This window comes from Glycine max, chromosome 18 (genome assembly GCF_000004515.6).
Source record: "Glycine max cultivar Williams 82 chromosome 18, Glycine_max_v4.0, whole genome shotgun sequence".
Taxonomy (NCBI): domain Eukaryota; kingdom Viridiplantae; phylum Streptophyta; class Magnoliopsida; order Fabales; family Fabaceae; genus Glycine; species Glycine max.
The window spans coordinates 46,360,305-46,368,218 of NC_038254.2; the positions used below are offsets into that span (position 1 = coordinate 46,360,305).

Genomic DNA, 7,914 nt, shown 5'->3' on the forward strand with positions numbered 1-7,914 from the left:
CAGGCCTGTAGTAGTTATTTGCTACCTGCAAAGCAGATCACAAGGCAGGAGGAAAAGGCAAGAAAATTAATAGCGTAAATTTAAAAAATTAATAGGCAGTGCAAGATTAAGCAGCAAACATTCAAAGAGCAGAGAAAGAAAATTATGTTTATTCACAACAAAGAAATTTACGAGAATGAGTAAAATATTTGTGGCAGCCAAACAACTAATTTCGTATTAAACACCAAATGAAGATTGAGAGGGTATTGTTATGTAATTTGTAGGGCAGGCGATAGCATTAAGAGAAAATAGTTAATTTACAAAGGAAAGAGAGGCCAGAATCATATTAACAAATTATTAAAGCTCAAAAGCCAAGCGTAACAGGTAAATTTCATTGAAGTAATCCTACTAGGGATTCCTTCTTACATGTTAGAGGCTCATCACTGCTGTTGGAAACTCATTCATGTTGGCAGAGGTTAAAAATGGTTTCCATTTAAAACTTGATATACCAGAACAAGTTTCCAACTATCACATTTATCAATAAGCCAACTCATAAAATATATAAAAAATGTAAGAATGGAATCAGCCTTTTGAAATTATACACTATTTACTCCATGGTATTAACATATAACACAGATGTCACCCTACAAAAAGAATTGAATTCATGAAATAACTTCTGAATTTTAAAATCTCAGAAGCCAAGCGTAACAAGTAAATGATTTGTGGCCCGCGTGAATCACAGGCCCTGCTATTCGATCCATGGGCCTGAGCCTGTTTACTCACCCGTAGTTAAAATCAATGACTCAAATAGTAAATTAAAAAAAAATAGGAGGATCAATTTGGTGAAATAAGTAAAATAGAAGGAAAGATTTTGCAATTAAGCCTTAAACTAAAGTAAATTTAGGATTTTAGTGAATGCATATGTTATACATTGCATCTTATTGGGCCTTGTTCAATGCACATGTTGTACTAAAGTCAAATTGGATCTTCATCAATGCATAAATTTCACTTATGTTATATTAAAACTTAATGAATCATTGGTGTTACACTTATACCTTATTTTTTGAATTACTTAATTTTATAAATTTTTATTATCATATATTTTCAGAATATAAATGGTATTTATTATCATTTTTAAATATTTATTTTGTAAAAAACACAAATTAAAAGACTAATGATAAGCATGACTTATTTATCCTAATCAAATAATGTAAATATTATTTTCTTAATTGAAAAATATTACTAATACACTAATTCAATATTTTTCTAGTATAAAATATATTTAATTATATTATATATTTATTACGATTTATAAAAAGAAATTGTTACTTCACTTATATAGAAAAGGATATTTCGGTTGCTAATCTCAAAGTAGAAATAAGGTTAGCAACCGAAATATTTTCGGTCGCTAAAATCTTGATATAACCACCGAAACCTCTTCGGTTGCTATCTTTAGTTACATATCGGTCGCTATTTCGGTGGCTAAAATACTTTTGTGTTTTTACATAAATAGCAACCGAAATAGCCACCAAATTTCTCAGCGACCTTACATTTCGGTCGCTAATTCAGTCGCGAACATAAATTAAACATAATGATCAAATTCGGTCGCAACTTCAGTCGCAAGTTGCAACGTTAGCTTTGTGATTGCTAATTCGGTCGCTAACAGAGACCGAAATTTTTCAGTCACTAATTTTGATTGCTAAATTACATTTTTCTAGTAGTGTTTCCTGTTTGCATTTGCAAAGACATCACTAATCAATATTACTTGTCAACCTGTTCTTTGACGTCAATGGTAAGTAGCTTGTTTGATTATTGCATTGGTTAAGATATAAATCTATGAATTACATCAATTAATGCTAATTTTATCTTTCATTTATTAAACAATGTGCGTTAGTTGTTCTAAATTAACCTCCGAATACTTAATTCAATTTGCACGAATAAAAAATGTTTCTATTAATACATGGCATTACTTGTACAATTTGTGAGTTTGCTTTCATCATCTTACATGTTAGTCCTAATAGTGTAAAATGTCAAGAGACTTACCCTAGGTAAAAAAAAAATCTTTATAGTGTGAGTGTAATTTAATTAAATTCTTAGTTTTTGTACCAATATTTCCTTTCGATTAAGACTCATTATTTATTACTGAGTGTCTTTAATTTTTTTATACTTTAAAAATAATATATATATATATATATATATATATTATTTTTTTATGATACTAATTTATATAATTAATATTTTTTACTGGAATTCTTTGATTAATTAATCAACAATGTACCTTCCTTACCGCATATCCACTGCCCTAAATTTATACCAGTCGTGACCAAACCCAACTAATTTACTGAAATGGGAGGACTTTATAATATGTCTGCAATTTAAATTTATCTTGTTCAACTAACTGAAATAATCAATTCAACCAAATATACTCTGGTCTTTTGTATATGCAGTACAAGAGTGTAACTGCAGCATATATTTTCCTTTTTGCACGTTTCTATACCCCTTGCGCCGTTTCAAATATAAATCTTTTTCACTGATAAAAAAAAAAATCTCATCGGTTTCTGAAAAAATAACTCATTGGTTTAACCTCTGTTTTTCTTGTACATTAATTTCGAGTTATGTAGTTTTAGAAAAACAAGAGAGGTAGATCTTCTCAAAAACATTTTTTCTGTGTGAAATCTTCTTCATAATATTGTTATAACAAAACAAAAAAACAATAATAAACTTAATAAATCCCGCGTAAGCAAGTTTTATTATATCTTATCCAAAAACAACGCAAGTCTTATAATAATTATTCATATTTTTTTATTAAAAAACAAAAACTAATGAGTGAATGGAAATCATTTCTTATCCTTGCGGAAAAATATTTTAAAATTAGGGTTTGAAGCCCAAAACCTTACTGCACAACACTATAGTACTGCGAATGTTGTTTAGAATTAAATTGAAATCTATATTTAGGGGATGAACCCTAAAGTCCTAAACCCTGTTGCCTCAAGTTTAGGGGACAGGTGTCCTAACTATGGGGGACTCAAAAGCGGAAGAAGTAGGTTTTCTGTTTTCTTGTATTCTCCTTTCTTACCCTTTCAAAATTCTTTATCCCTTCTCAAAACTAGGTTTAATGTAATAAGCAAAGAGTTTGGCACCTTTGTCTTTAGTTCATTAACTTAGGTGTCTTCACAGTGAACCGCGCATTTGTATATATGAAACATAAATAAGGTATGAAATATTGAATATTCAAATGCACATAATAAAGAGCGTACCAAGGTTTGGTAACAAACTTAGATACGAGTCCCCACCACTCACCTACACGAAAAACTTTTGTGCCCGCCATTAGTGGTACGTGCTTCATAATTCATTTTAGTTAAGCACAAAATATGGCAAATTATGTGGATTCTGTCACTGCATGTTCAGCTCACAAAAATAGATAGATAAAATAGAAAAAACACAAAGAACGGCCTTTTAGCTTAAAATTTAATTTTCATTATTTTATTCAGTGTGGTTGTCATCTGGTCTGCACCAAAGAAACTAATTTTATTTAAAGACAAGAGAAGAAATTAAAAATAAAGAAAAAGAAGGAAAAAGCTATCTGATTGATCGAAACCTTTTTGGCTTTGTTAATTGATGGTGATAGAGATGGCGTAAGAGTGAACATATTTTTTCCCATTAAAAAATAGCACAAGAAGAGGCTAGCAAATTAAAGTTTCCCGCGCTAATGTGCTATTGTTATAAATTTTCTCAGCTACATTAAAAAAATGTTTTATATTCGGCCTCATAAGTTTATTAATTGAAATGTCAACTGAACCGATTCGTTAGCACGTGTGTGTATGCATTTTGATTCGTCAAAATAGTAAGTAAAAAAATAAGCAATTGGTTAATATTAATTAATTAAAATAACTAAATTAAATAACCTTAAATAGGGACAGATAGTCAAAGATTGCTTTTGCCCTAGAAAGAATCTGTCTTTCTTATTCCCAGTTGGGACTCTTCTATGGACAGCGATAGTGCCAGTGATGCATCTTCGGGTTAGAAAGGCAAACGACAGGCTTAAGACACCAAACCCATACTTCACCGCTAATCAAGGTAACATGTTCCTTCATATGCTATTGTCACTTTCTTCCTTGTCCAATACGGAGTACTTTATTATAGAGGTGTGGAAAAATTTATTTTTATTGCACTATTTTGTACTTGTTCTTCTTCCCTTTCCTTTCTATTTTTATTAGGTTAATGGTTGATACTTCGTACTCAGTCTGATACGGACCCCTTTAGTGGACCTACTACAGAGGAACCTTCTCTTTCTAATATTGGGCCAGCAGATACTGAAAGACCCAATACAAACAGGTCAGACCGAAAGAAGACCACTACTACGTGGAGGACCGTGTAAGTCAGTAGGCCACCGAGACAACGATCTTACGCCTCCAATATTTTATGACCTCAATATTTTTATGTATTTTTCAAAGAAATATTTGTCATCAATTTTAATTATTAAATGATAAATTAAATTATAGTATGATATATTATTTGGTATTATTTTTATTAATAAGACCACAAATAGATGTAAGTATTATTATAAATAATTTAAGTATATTTTTCTTATTTATTTAAAAAAATTAAGCAAATTATTTTATATCTATTTTGCATCCTACCTCTTTCCTCCTCGATTTTTGGATCTAACAAATGACGCTTGTAAATGATCTTACAGCTAAAAAAGCTAGAAGATTAATATAAAAATTGATATTTTATATAATATACTAAGTCTCTTTAAAATTTTTGTAAAAAAAACCTCTTTAATATTTTCGCCTTAGGCCCCAAAATGTCTGTACACGACCCTAACTACGTGGTTGAAGGATTCTTAATTAGTTAGGCAAATATAAAACTAATTAGCTTAATGGTTGCTAGATTACTTTATTCTATTATTCTGTCTTTTTCTCTAATTTTGTTGTCAAAAGTTTGTTACGAAGAGAGAAGGCACTACATGTAGTAGTAGATATTTGGAAATAGAGGGGAATATATTGCTTGAAATAGTTAATTTTCCTTACTTTCTATAACTCTCTCTTACCTCTAGAGTCAGTCCTACTCGAAAGGAGAGCCTACCAATCATTTTTGGTGCTTTCATTCTCGTCACCATGCCTCCCCCCAAACCTGACAAAACGCATGAAGATCTTCTTTTGCAGTGTTTACAGCAAATGAAGGATCTCCAGGCAAAGGTCGAAAATTAGTACATCACGGTTTTCACTGATCTTGCTAGTTTTAAGGAGCAAGTTCATCTTTCCATCGTCACTAGCCATCACTCTGTTCCAGTTCAGGCAGCAAAATTACCTTATCTTCATTTGATGGGTCCAATCCTCTAGACTGGATTTTCCAAGCTGAGCAGTATTTCAACCTTACCCAAACACCTTCCCACCAACATCTATCTCTGGTTCCCTTTTCATGCAAGCTCAAGCTCTTGCGTGGTTCAAATGGCTCCATGCTAATCAACAACTCTCTTCATGGGAAGCGTTCACATGAGATCCAGAACTCTGTTTCGAACTTGATTACAATGAAACCTTTGTCCTGGTAGCAAAGATGGTTATCGTGCATACTTTTCTCATTTATGCAATTGCTAAAAAATAGGAGCTTCATCAAATGGATGTTCATAAATCTTTCTTGCATGGGAACTTTAAAGAAGAGGTGTACATCAAACTTCCTCTAGGATTTTTGTTCACTAATTGGCAAGTGCACCAATTCGTCAAAGTAGTAATTTAAAATGGTATGACCGAGTGTCGAGTCCACAGAGACTTTGACTGTACTTAGAGTTTGTATATGTCCAATTTTAAGCAATTAATGAACTAAATTTGATATTAGTCAAATAATGATATGGAATATAAAATTTGACATAAATGAAGATAATTAAGCATAGCACATTAAAGAGATAGAATACAAACACTCAGGGGGTGAGTTGTCAGTTGAATTAAAAGTACGGAGCGTGTTGAAACTCGACCTACCAAAACTACTCTTGATGCAAGATTAGGGATTTTTCACTATGTTATTTCGATTATTACCTTCATCCACTAACATACCCTAACCATGATCCCTCATGTGAAAGAGCCTAAATTACTTAATTTCACTCATAATCCCTTAAGAGCTATATCAAATAATTTGTTTTAAAAATAAAGATGCATAAATAAGGGTAAATAATACCATTATATCCCTAGATATGGATTACCTAGATGCTCTTTTCAAGTTCTTAGGAGATAAATATTTTTCAATGCATAAACCATAACACTACATGAGCATGGGTGATCAAGCCATAAACATGATATTAAGCACAGAAAAGAGACAATAATATCAAAATAACATTAAATAGATAGTTAGAATCATTACATCAAAAGTGTTTGGTTGTTAAGCTTCCAACAATGGGTGGTTTAGCCTCTCATTGTCATGAAAAGCTTACTAATACAAAAAGAAAACAAGAGGTGTGGAAGAAGATGGAAGAAAATTGAGGAAAGGTCCCCAAGTGAATGGGTTCTCCCTCTTTTCTCGTGCCCTAGCCTCTTATTTTGGTCCCTCAAAAGAACTCCCTTGATTTTCCCTTTTTTTCCCTTTAAAATGCATCACAATCATGTTTTTCGACATTGACTGTGCGCTAAGCCTGCATGTGCTCTCTAAGCACACATGCAAAGTCCAACGGGTATAAGTGATTGTGCGCTAAGCCGCCAAATGCAGGCCAAGCCGCCAAATGTGTGCTAAGCCACCAGATGCAGGCTAAGTCTGGCCTCCAAGTTGGCTCCTCGTGTTGAGCGGATGTTGACGCGCTGAGCGCACTGCTCCAGTTCTTCAACCCTCTTCCAAGCCTCCTATTGTGTAATTCTACAAAAAAAAAAAAATACACCCCAAAACACTATAAATTAACTAACTTTAACATCTACTGGACAAAAACTCAGAAGAAGCTAAATTGCTAATGTTTTAACACAAAAAAGCAATAAAAGAAAGAAAAATTAGATAATTGCTATGTGATTTAAATATTCAAATTACGTAAGCATAGCAATTATCACCTTTGAACTCTGGCTTCTTGTAAAGTTTGTCCACTTCACAAGTCGTTGTATGGGTTGAAACAGGCTCGCCAATGTTGGTTTGCCAAATTGGTTGATGTTTTGAAACGTTGTGCATTTACAAAATCCTTTTCCAATCATTTTCTTTTTACTCTCCAATGTGAAAATGTGCAACTCCATGTGTTGATTTATTTTGATGATCTTGTGATTTCAAGAAATGAAAATGTGTCTATCAAGGTCTCCAAACTATACTTGAATGTGTGCTTTCATATGAAAGATCTTGAAGTGTTGAATAATTTTTGGGCATTGAGATGACTCGAAACTCTTTTAGCATTTTCCTTGTCAACAATAATATGAAATGGGCATCATATCTAAAGTAGGATTATTGGAAGCCAATCCTGTTGGATTTTCCATGGATTCATATCATTGCCAATTCTTAGTTAAAGGTAATATCCTTTTGAATCCAGAACATTATCATAGGTTGGTGGGCAGGTTGATTAACTTGTTTGTCTAGGCCAGAACTTTCTTATTGTGTGCATACACTTGCTCAATTTATGTAGCATCCAAGATAAGAACATTAGGAGTTGTCCTACGAGTTGTTTGCTACTTAAAAGGTAATCGTAGACAAGGCATTTTGTTGTGTACTGATTGTGATTTTCAACTTTATGCCTAGTGTGATTCAGATTGGGCTAATTGTCCTTTAACTAGGGTCTTACCAGCTGGTTCATTCTTCTTGGAAATTCTCATATCTCATGGAAAACCAAACAACACACGGTGTTTTTCTCTTCCGCTGAAGTAGAATATGGATCTATGGTTACTACTGTTTGTGAATTAAAATGGTAGAAGGAGTTGTTATCATGTCATGGTTTTGATGATCCTAAACTTATAAACCTCTATTGTGATAAATAGG

The 7,914-nt window shown here is 32.6% G+C and overlaps 1 non-coding gene across 1 annotated transcript; it reads right to left on the reverse strand.

Moving 5' to 3' along the window:
• Positions 1–338: 338 nt before the first annotated feature.
• LOC113000277 (small nucleolar RNA R24) lies at positions 339–429 on the reverse strand. The gene has a single exon (XR_003265568.1). It is a non-coding gene; the product is annotated as a small nucleolar RNA R24 (small nucleolar RNA).
• Between the last annotated feature and the right edge of the window lie 7,485 nt (positions 430–7,914).